The sequence below is a fragment of the Mirounga angustirostris genome, unplaced genomic scaffold, assembly GCF_029215605.1.
Source record: "Mirounga angustirostris isolate CCGP_5_RB_7025 unplaced genomic scaffold, mMirAng1.0.hap1 SCAF_3, whole genome shotgun sequence".
NCBI lineage: Eukaryota > Metazoa > Chordata > Mammalia > Carnivora > Phocidae > Mirounga > Mirounga angustirostris.
Window position 1 is genome coordinate 83,378,029 of NW_026991711.1, and position 11,891 is coordinate 83,389,919.

The 11,891-nt window shown below is 43.3% G+C and overlaps 1 non-coding gene across 1 annotated transcript; it reads left to right on the forward strand.

Moving 5' to 3' along the window:
• The first annotated feature begins 3,662 nt into the window (after nucleotides 1-3,662).
• On the forward strand, nucleotides 3,663-3,769 carry LOC123840004 (U6 spliceosomal RNA). Its single transcript, XR_006789837.1, has one exon. It is a non-coding gene; the product is annotated as a U6 spliceosomal RNA (small nuclear RNA).
• The last annotated feature ends 8,122 nt before the right edge of the window (nucleotides 3,770-11,891 follow it).

Consider the following 11,891-nt stretch of genomic DNA (forward strand, 5'->3'; position numbering starts at 1 on the left):
ACAATAGCAAAATAAAAAAGCGCAACTACATCAAACTAAAAATCTTCTGCAATGCCCTGCAAAAGAGATAATCAACAAAATGTAAGGCCACCTATGGAATGAGAAAAAATATTCTGTAACCCTCTATGTGATAAGGTGCTAATAATATCCAAAGTATATAAAGAATTCATACAACTCAATTAAAAAAAAAAACAATTGATTAAAAAAATGGGCAAAGGAACTGAATAGATGTTTTTCCAAAGAAGACATCCAAATGGCCAACAAACATGAAAACGTGTTCAACATCACTAATTATCAGGAAAATTCACATCAAAACCACAAGACATCACTTCACACTTGTTAGAACTGCTATTATCAAAAGACAATACACAGGAAGAGGAGAGAAGAGAGGATGTGGAGAAAATGCAACCTTTGTATACTGTTGGTGGGAATATAAATTATTGCATCCACAATGTAGAAGAGTATGAAGGTTCCTCAAAAAAGTAAAAATAGAATTTCATATGATCCAGCAATTCCACCTCTGGGGTATATCCAAAGGAAATGAAAACACTATGTCAAAAAGATATCTGCATCCCATTCCAGCATTATTCCAGAATTATTCATTCCAGCATTATTCATAATAGTCGAGACATGGAAACAACCTTAGTGTCCATAAATGGATGAGTGGATAAGAAATATGTGTGTGTATATATATGTACACACACATATGTGTACATATATATACATATAAACACAATGGAATATTATTCAGCCATAAAAAGAAGGAAATTCTGCCTTTTGTGTCAACATGGATGGATCTTGAGGGCTAAGTGAAGTAAGTCAGACAAAGACAAATACTGTATCATTTCGCCTGTATGCAGAATCTTAAAAAGCTGAATTCATAGAAGTAGAGAGTGGAAGGGTGGTTGGCAGGGAATGGGAGGGTGGAGGAAATAGGGAGTTGTTGGTCAAAGGATACAATCTTCCAGCTATAAAATGAATAACTTTGGGGATTTAATGTACAGTATAGTGACAATAACTGACAATATGGTATTATATACTTGCAAGTTGCTCAGAAAGTGATCCAGTTTCATTCTTCTGCATGTGGCTGTCCAATTTTCCCAACACCATTTGTTGAAAAGATTGTCTTTTTTCCATTGGACATTCTTTTCTGCTTTGTTGAAGATTCATTGGCCATAAAGTTGAGGGTCCATTGCTTGGTTCTCTATTCTGTTCCATTCACCTATGTGTCTATTTTTGTGCCAGTACCATACTGTCTCAATGATTACAGCTTTGTAATAGAGCTTAAAGTCTGGCATTGTGATGTCACCAGCTTTCTTACACCATACACAAAGTTAAACTCAAAATGGATGAAAGGAATCCATCAAAATCCTAGAGGAGAACATAGGCAGCAAACTCTTTGATCTCAATACAGCAACTTCTTACTAGACATGTCTCCAGATGTAAGGGAAACAAAAGCAAAAATGAACTTTTGGGACTTCTTCAAGATAAAAAGCTTTTGCACAGCAAAGAAAACTTTTGACAAAACTAAAAGACAATTGACAGAATAGCAGAAGATATTTGCAAATGACTTACCAAATAAAGGGCCAGTGTCCAAAATCTATAAAGAACTTAACCAAACTCAACACCCAGAAAACAACAAATCCAGTCAAGAAATGGGCAGAAGATATGAACAGACATTTCTCCAAAGAAGACATACAAATGGCTAACAGACACATGAAAAAATGCTCAACATCACTCAGCATCAAAGAAAATACAAATCAAAACCACAATGAGATACCAACTCAAACCAGTCAGAATGGCTAAAATGATCAACTCAGGAAACAACAGATGTTGGTGAGCATGCAGAGAAAGGGAAACACTCTTATACTGTTGGTGGGGGTGCAGCCACTCTGGAAAACAGTATGGAGGTTCCTGAAAAAGTTAAAAATAGAGCTACCCTTTGAGCTAGCAATTGCACTACTAAGTATTTATCCTAAGGGTACAAACATAGTGATTCGAAGGGGCACATGCACCCCAATGTTTATAGCAACAATGTCCACAATAGCTAAACTATGGAAAGAGCGCAGATGTCTGTCGACAGATGAATGCATAAAAAAGTGGCATATATATATACAATGGAATATTACTCAGCCATCAAAAAGAAGGAAATCGTGCATTTGCAACGAGGTGGATGGAACTAGAGGATATTATGCTAAGCGAAATAAGTCAGTCAGAGAAAGACAAATACCATATGATTTCACTCATATGTGAAATTTAAGAAACAAAACAGATGAACATAGGGGAAGGGAAGGAAAAATAAAATAAGATAAAGACAGAGGGGGAGGCAAACCATAAGAGATTCTTAACTCTAGGGAACAATCTGAGGATTGCTCTAGGGGAGGTAGGAGGGGGGATGCAGTAATTAGGTGGTGGGCATTAAGGAAAGCACTTGATGTAATGAGCACTGGGTGTTATATGCAACTGATGAATCACTAAATTTTACCCCTGAAACTAATACTACACTATATGCTAACTAACTTGAATTTAAATAAAATTTTGAAAGGAAAAAAAAAAGAAATTTGCTAAGAGAGTAAACCTTAAATGTTACTACTACACCCTAATATTGTGGAGGGATGTTTTGCCATATATACATGTATAAAATAATCAGGTTGTACACCCTAAACTTCCATATAGATATGTCAATAATATCTCAATACAGTTAGGAAAAAAAGACAATACAATTTAAAAATCTGTAAAGGACTTGAATAGACATTTCTCCAAAGAATATATACAAATGGCTGATAATTACATGAAAAATTCCTTAATATCACTAATCACCAGGGAAATGCAAATCAAACCATGATGCGATATCATTTCATGCTCATTAAGATGACTATTATTAAAAAACAACAAAAACACAGAAAATAACAAATAATTGGTAAGAATGTAGAGAAACTGGAGTCCTTTGGCAGTGCTTGTGGGAATATAAAATGGTGTAGAAAAAAGTACAATGTAGAAAAAAGTACAATGGTTCCTCAAAAAATTAAACATAGAATTACCATTATGACCCAACAATTCCACTTCCACGTACATACTCAAAAGACATGAAAGCTGAAACTTGAACAGATATTTATACACCAATGTTTTATAGCAGCATTATTCACAATAGACAAAAGGTAGAAACAACTCAAATGTCTATCAAGGGAAGAATGGATTAAAAAGTGTGGTATATACATACAGTGTAATATTATTCAGCCTTAAAAAGGAATGAAGTTTTGATAAATACTACAACATGGATGAATCTTGAAAACCTAATGCTAAGTGAAATAAACCAGACACAAAAGTACAAATATTGTATGATTCCATCTATATGAATTACTTAGAACAGTGAATTTCATAGAGAAAGAAAGTAGAATAGAGGTTACCAGCAGCTAGGGGGAGAGACAAATGAGGAGTTTTTTCTTAATTGGTAGAGTTTCTGTTGGGGTCATAAAAATATCTTGGAAATAGAGATGATGGTGCATTAACTATGGGGATGGACTTAATGATACTGAATTGTACACTAAAAAATACTGGAATGGGAAATTCAATGTTATATATATTTTGCCAGAACTTTAGAAAAGAAAAAGCAACAAACTGTTTTTTTTTTAAGGTGGAAGTTTTAAAATATAGGTAATTTTGTGCTCACTTCTGTAGGACATATACTAAAACTGGAATGATACAGAGAAGATTAACTTTGCTCCTATGCAAGGATGACATGCAAATTCATAAAGTGTTCCATATTTTTAAAACTAAATTTTTAAAATAAAACAAAATAGTTACTTTTGAAAGAACAAGAAACCACCCAGTCATTGCAGTAGGCCACATCATGTGAATGTGTCCCTAATGCTAGTTTGTTTGAGATTGTGGAGGACATCTTTCTGCAGGGGAACTAGCCTGAGTACTAGGGTGCCTCTTGCCACACCCATCCTTGGAGCCATCACCCCTCCTCCCTACCCAACCACCTACTCCAAACTGTGGCTCTTGAAGTCTTTCTTCTCCAAGTTGAGAGTCCCAGCCCTTTCATCCTTCCTTGGGGGCAAAGGATCCCTCTGCCTCACCTGCCAGTCTTCTCTGAGGATCTACTGAGTTTAGGCTGCAAACCTGGATTTTTGCACCCTGACTGATGCAGTTAACAGGCTACTGCCATATTTGTGCTCACTGTCAGGTGAAATCCTTTGCATTTGTCAGAAAGCAAAGGTTATGGCCAGAAGGTCTGAGACCCACTGGTCAATCAAGTAACCAGGGAGCGAGGTCAGAGAACCCTAAGGGCCCACGCCAGGAAAGAAAAGGGTTAGAGCCACAGCCCCAAAATGTTGTGAGTCCCGATGAGAAAACTAAGTGTATATATATATATATATATATATATATATATATATATATATATATATATATATATAAAAGATTTTATTTTAGAGAGAGAATAGCGAGAGCAGGAACACAAGCCAGGGGAGTGGGAGAGGGAGAAGCAGGCTTCTTGCCCAGCAGGGAGCCCGATGTGGGACTCGATCCCAGGACCCTGGGATCATGACCTGAGCCGAAGGCAGATGCTTAATGACTGAGCCACCCAGGCGCCCGAGAAAACTAAGTGTATTATAAAAATAACATAAAGCAAGTTTACAGTAGAACACTATTAAAAATCATTCAGTAATATCCGAACTGGGAAATCCTGGTATGAAAGCTCTTTCCAGGGGTCCTTGGAGAAGACCTGATCCCATGTCTTTGGGGAAGAAAAAATATATATATTATAAATTATACATATAGTTTGTTTTGTTTCTTAAAAATCAAGGATATTTTAAAACTCTCTGAAAGGATGAAAGTAGATGGCTTAGCATAGTTCTCAATGGCCAAAGGGTGACAATTTGGAATGAAAAAGAGCACTAATTATCCTCAAAAGGGGAAAAGTTTAAGAAAAATATGAAGTCCTTCTAATGCAGAAAAGGGAAGACCATAATAGAAGAACCTAATGTTTATTAACTTTAGTAAGCACTATGGAGTCTGTGGGAGTCCTATTCTTGGTTCAGGGTATATGTCACAATGAAACATAGATCCACCTTTGTTTCTACATAATAGGGGAAGAATTGACTAAGGGAACTCTGATGGCCAGAAACTGACAGGAAAGGTCAGGACTACACCACCAACACCGGGAGAGGGGACACCTGGGGTCATGCATGCTGCATCAGTCAGCAGGTAGAAAAACTCTTCAAATGCAAGTAATGGGCTCATCCAAAGGCAGTGGAAGATCCTCTCCGGGGGAGGGGACATCAGTGGAAACCTCTTGACTCTGGTGTGAGGCAATCTCAAGGTGACTATAAAGAAGGTTGATGGGTTATGACAAAGACAGCCCAAACCAACGTGGGACACCCTATGTCTAGGGTCTTTTTGGACGTGGGGACAGGGAGGGAGCCAATCAGGCAAAAGAAAGTCATGGACTTTGCCGTTTGCCCTAACCCAGACCTCTTTCTGGCCTCAGTTTAAGCCTGGACTGGGCAACCCTCTGTCCTTCCTTCCATCACTCACTGCCTGCATTCACCCCTGTTGTGTGGGATCAGCCCCTTACTACCACCCCCATCTCCAACCCCCCCCCCACCTCCACCTCCGAGGAATCGGCACCTTCCTCAACACCAGCTGTGTGCTCCCGCCCCTCTCCACCCCACACCCCTTCCTCCACTTGGCACTGCTCCCAGAGCCATCCAAGGGTTATTTAATCCATACTTTACTCCTTTCCCCTAGCATGCCGGCCCTCTGTCCTCGGCCCAGCGGGGAGACAGTTCCCACAATATTTCTGCTCTTCCCAAGACTGCTGCAGGGCAAAGGGACAGCAGACCTCACACAGCGAGTAGCCGTACAGGAAGCGCCTTGTTTGTTCCCATAAATAATATAATCCGGTCCAAGGAAGGCACTCTGTAAAGAAGGTTCTGTAAGACTCTGCCCTGCATCCCGAGATTGGCCAGCTCCTTCTTCCAAGCCAGCTCTGAATCCTCCGTAGGAATCGAGACTAGGCCCCGTGTGACGGAGCCCTTCCGAGACGGTTGGGGTTAAATCTGCCTGGACCCTACGAGCTGCGGAGATCATCAGGCGACGCACACCTGCGCGCTCTAAGGCTCTCAGATCACTGCGCAGGCATGCGGTCAGAAGCCGGGGAAGACCACTGCGCCGCTGTACGTCACGGCAGCACCCGCAGCTGGGCCTGAGGGATGCAAAACCAAAGCCTTACGGGGAGGCAGGGACAGAGACGGGAAGAAATACTAACAAAGCGAGACCCACCGAGGTCCGGGTGGCACCGAGGCTACAGTTCTCCGGGAGCAGCCACCACCCAGGCCCAGCGCGGCAGACAAGCTCCGGGCCCCGCCCCTACCCCGAGGCCCTCCCGCGGCTTAACCCTTGCCTGCCCGCCTCCTGCCACAGTGGCCCGCCCCTCCAAGCCGCGGCGAGCGGGCGCGGGCCCTCCTTCTCCTCCACCCCGCGGGGGCGCGCGGCGCCAGGAGCTGACCGTGGTGCTGAGCTCGGCGCGCGGCTTGGCTCGAGCGCGGCTCCCGGCCCTGCCAAGGCCGCATATTGCGACACTCCCGGCCACCAGGGGTAAGTCGCGAGGATTTAGACTTGGGGAGAAGGGGGATGATTTGGGAATTTTTGTGCGTTCTTCCGCGCGATGGACAGGCTTAGTGGAGGAACCAGCGTCTGCACCCTCTCCACCCCACAGTGTCCTGCGCGGATGATGGGAGTCTGGGGTCTGGGGGCGACGACCCTTTTAGGTCTGGGCTAAGGAAGGGGAGAGACCCCTTGTGCGCGGATGGCTGGGAAAAGAACAGATAAGACTGGAGACCCATTTTCTTTCAGCCGGGCAGCCCAGGAACACCTAGAGGAGGTGGGCCAGAACCTTTGCTCCCCAAAGGGCCCTTTGTCTCTCCAACGTGGGGGTTGGGTAAATTGGTGATGTTCTCACTGCAGATTCTATTTCTGCTTCATTCCCCACCCCACACCCACCCCATAACACGAGGCTTTATCTCCCCACAATAGCCTTCACTCCATCAATCCTGAAGGTTTTGGCTTAGACAAGGCACACTCTACAGAGATAAACCATTGCCCCTACATAGCCTCCCACTCTGACCCCAGTGTCCAGGAAGTCCCTTGGTGGGGCTCCCCTCTGAGGCCTCTGCTTTCTTATCACCATTCACCTCTTTGTAATTCAAGGCTTGTGGTTTTACTTACTGGATGTTGGGGGCGGGTCAGGGAAAAGCATGGCAAATGCCAAAACTATTAGTCAAAATTTTTATATCTCCAAACCACTTCTATTATATATGTGTACCTGCAAGGTTATTTGCTCTGTGATATACCAAATCGCTTTCATGTTACAAAAGGAAAGAAGCTCACAGAATTACCTTCCCAAAGGGAAAAGAAAATCCTAGGCAGTCGAGCTAAAGTTATTCATCTTGTAGAAAAGCAGCCAGTAGAATTACTTCATATTCTCAATTTGCAATAAATCCATATGCAAGTGCATACTCTGTGTAAGGCACTGAGAAGAAAGGTTAGCATACATGGAAAGTCTCTGTCACTACTTACTCTCCACTAGGCCCTGCTCTGACTCCTAATCTGCCTTCTTGCCTCCACTCTTGAGCCTGCTTTCCATCCTCATTTACAACTGATCTATTAAAACTGAAAACTGGCCCCTGTTACTCACCCTTGATGGCTGTCCCTCCATGGTTCATAGCATAAAAGCCAAGACCCAACTTGTGACCTCAGGCCTGGTGCTGTCTGCTCTGCCGATCTCCAGACCTCATCCCACTGGCTTGCTGCTCTGGCCACCTGGGCCTGCTTTCAGAGCTTTAAATATTCTTCATCTTTTGCTCTGCAAGGCCTTTCTGAGGGATGTTCCCTCTGCCTGGAATATGCTTCCCACATCTTTTGCCTGGTTGTCTGCAGCTGTCTTTTAGATTGGTTTAAATTCCACATCCCTGAATCAGAGTTGATTAAATAAATACATGGTGTGGTCCCTGTTTTCATGGAATTTGGAAGTTAATTTTTAGAGATGCAAGACTCAGTCCAAGGTCTTGGTGTCACTGAGACCCTTCTCAGAGAATGATGTGCAAAACTATAGAATTAAAAATGTCAGATTCTGCATCCTATTTAGGAAACTTAGATGTAAATATATGGCTAAAATGTCTCAAAAACATAAATATTTCATTTAAATAAGCAGTGGCTCACTGTCAACCACAGTTGGAGTCCTGAATCTTAGAGAATTTTTTAACCTCATGGGGGAGTAAGAAGACCAAACAAACACCAGAATGAGGAGTCAGTGATCACTGAGTGCTGCAGACAAGAAGGCACTAAACCAGGGAAGGGACAGGGCTACTTTGTCCTTTGGGGAAGGATGTGGCACATGGTAGAGGATTCCCTCTCAGGTTTCATGCTGAGCTCCACTGGAGGGGTCTTTAGCCAGAGGGTTACAAAGCAGAATGTGCATTTTTCAGATGGGAACCCGGACATATTTGGCCTCTGCCCTCAAGCAACGACAGTGTCAGCATCTGACTGTCCAGATAAATTCCATTCTGTCCCTGAGAACTGTCATGGAAGGTGACTGCTCAGCTTTTCTCCAGTTGGGCAGCAGGCCCTCTGACCCCCCAGGAAGATCCCACCCATGTCATATACAGGACCCACATTTCTAAAGAGTCAGGCTCTGATAAAATATTTTAATGTAGAATCTGCACTGAACATACACTGAATTTCACATAATTGCTCCAGTATTTTGCAAGTCTCTCAATCATTATTCCGAGTCTTAGTGCTTATTGCCCTATCAATGTGCCAAAGTGTTAAATGAACTCAGGAAACAGAGTTGGCAACATTAGTGACACTGAGTCCAGCCATCTGTAGAAATGATTGTTATTTTGAGACATCAGTTTTCAAGTTCAAAATATAGTGAAATATCCAGTTCTTCGTGATTTTAAATCAGTTAACTGAATTCAGGATTAAGAAATCAGTTTTATTTATAGAGATCAATATCAGGTAAACCATCTTAGTTCTTATAGTTGCAATTCCTGCTTACAGTGAAGTAATCTTTGTCATGCTCACTTCAAGTTATTTCTAAGAGTATGGTAATAAAAAGGTTTTTTAAAACATAGAAAAGAGATCTCATAATAAATAATCTCTAAAATTTCTTGTCATAGAAATTATATTATCTTCAATTACAATTTTTCTAAATTTGTGTGAGCCATACTTTTGATTTTGATCACCATTTTCATTGTGCTTTCCAAAATTCCTCATAAAAACACATTTATTATTTGATTTTTAAATTTCCCATGAAGAGGAGTTTGGGCTATTGGTTTATAGAATGTCTACTGTGGTTAAGAGCACATGATCGGAATCAGATGGGCTTGGTTTCAAATCTTAGTTCTGTCACTTACCACATGTGCAACCTGGGCCAATCTATTGACTTTTCCGGACCTTAATTTTTCCTTTGTAAAATGGAGGTTACAGTAGTATGTCTCATAAGGTTATAGGCCAAGCTATCACCTGGTTAGGTAGATGCAACCAAGACTCAAATCTGGGTTCTTCAACTCCAAAGTCCTAATAGTAACCACTATGCTGTGTATAGTAAAACCCATCAGACCTGGGGAAGAACTTATCTAGGCCACAAAGGACTGTGGGGAATTACAATGGGATCTGTAGATATAGGGTAGGAAAGGCTTGGGCACATTCCACCTCACAGGAAGCAGAAAGGCAGCTTGAAGCACTGTCCCACTGTCTAGGATGCTGTCACCAAGAGCTGAGCTGCCACCAGAGCCAAGTCTGGTCTGTGGTTTTCCCTGGCACAGTGCTGACTCCTCCTATCCTCCAGCCAGAAGTCCCACGTGTCCCTCTGCAGGGGAGGAAGCACTGCCTATAGGTGGGAGTAGGGTGGAGGCTGGTCAGCTTGCCCCTGTGAGCCCCCGAAATGGCAGCCTTGTCACCCCTTCTCATCTTCTTCAGCTTTAATGTTGTCAACTGGGCTGTGAGGCAGCCCCTCTGCTCACCTCCAGGTCCTCATGGCTAAGCATTTGAGAGACTCCAGAACTGACCTGGATAGCTCATATCTGTCAAACAGTTTTCTGAAGGTAGCTGCAAAGCTTTGTGGGCAGTAGATCTGAAAGGCATGCAGGCTGACAGAGCCACTTGCTTTTATACCCACTGCATCCCTCCCTCACAGACTTCGAACTGTGGGGGAGTGAATTCAGGTGCTCCTTATTAAGCAAGTCCCTATGGAGAGTCAAAGAAACCCAACTCTCTCCTCTGATCTTTCCTTGGCCAAACTGACAGGATGGACTGGCAGGTTGCTCACCACCAAGGAGAGGAAGAGCTGCTGGAACAGGCTGAGCTGTGAGCTGGGTACAGAGAGGGAGAGTCCAGGGAAGTTCACAGGTGGTGCTCTTGGGCATTACCTTCTTTTGGTCCACTCTTGCAGGTCTCTAAACTCACCCCAAAGGCAACATGTTTAAAACCTTAGAGTCTTGCTTCTGTCTCAAACCAGCTCTTAGCACAGGCCCCTTTCTTGCCTTCACTCAGTTTCTACTTCCTCACCTTTTCCCAATTCTGGGTCAGTATTTACTGCTTCCTCATTGTTGATGACTTCTCTTTCTTTATTCAGTTGCTGGGTCCTAGCGTTTCTGCCTTTGAAAGGCCCTATAACTTCACCTCTCTTTTTTGTGACTTATGACTACAGCTTCCATATGGATCTTGTCTTCACGTACTCAACCCACTTTAGTTGCCTTTTGTGAATCTTCTCTGCTCAAAATTTCTCTCCTAATTTATTCTGTCCTTCACTCAGATATCAGATAAATGGTCTTAGACCACCAACTTTATTATGCCACTGTTTCTACCCACCCACTCACTCAGAAGACTTTTATAGCTCTTCATTGACCTCAGAGGAAGGCCACACTCCCCAGTTATGAAAAAATGGTCAAGATAACACTCTTACTGTCTTCCCCCTCCCACACCCAGGACAGACATCAGTAATCAATCCCAACACCCTTTCCCATTGGACTCAGACTGGGCATTCATATGTGGCACTGTGGATGGCACTCCAGGCATCAATACCTCTCAGGATGTGCACAGAAAGTGATACCTGCCTGCTCTCCAGCCCATCATGTGCTGTGTCTATCTAACCTGCCTGGTCCTGGCCTAATGCCTGACTCCTCACTTTTGCCTTCTACCATGATGCTGTCTCTCTTCTCAGTGCTCAAACCCAGCATGCACCATTAGATGCTTTGTTGTGCCTTGCCCTGATGGCCTCTGTGTAGACTGAGTCTTGCCTCCTCAGACAGATGCAGTAGCCCTGGAGGGCAGTGTTTGTGTCTTCCCTTCCAACTGATGAGCACCTGCGTCCATCCCAAAAGGCAAGCTTAGGTTTCCCTTTGAGCTTTGTCTCTTAGATGAAGGCAGGAACTTATTTATTGAATCCTCTGCTCCACCACTCAGAAAGGCTGTGATACGTTCCCTGTAAGGATGTGGTGCTATTTGTAGAATGCCTGGGCCTGGAAATGGGAATCTGACTTGGCCAGATAAACTCTGAGAGGATGCTTGGTTGAGTTGAGAGATCACAGACACAAGAGCACCAGACTCTAGTCTGCTCTCAATTTGGCTCCTACTCTGTGACTTCAAGCATGTGACTTAACTTCTCTAATATCAGTTTTCTGTGGAGCAGTGGGGGGTAGCCCTGGAGCAGTGAGCATGGGTGAGGCCATTCTCATCTCCCTCTCCCTGCCTCTGTGGAGGATCCAGGTTTAGATGTCAGAGCTCAGCTCCAAAGCCACTGTGTAAGCAGAGTGCCATAGGCGTACATCTTGGATATTAAGTGCCTCCTACTTTCCTTCACAGCAGCCTGGGGCCCTGGCAGC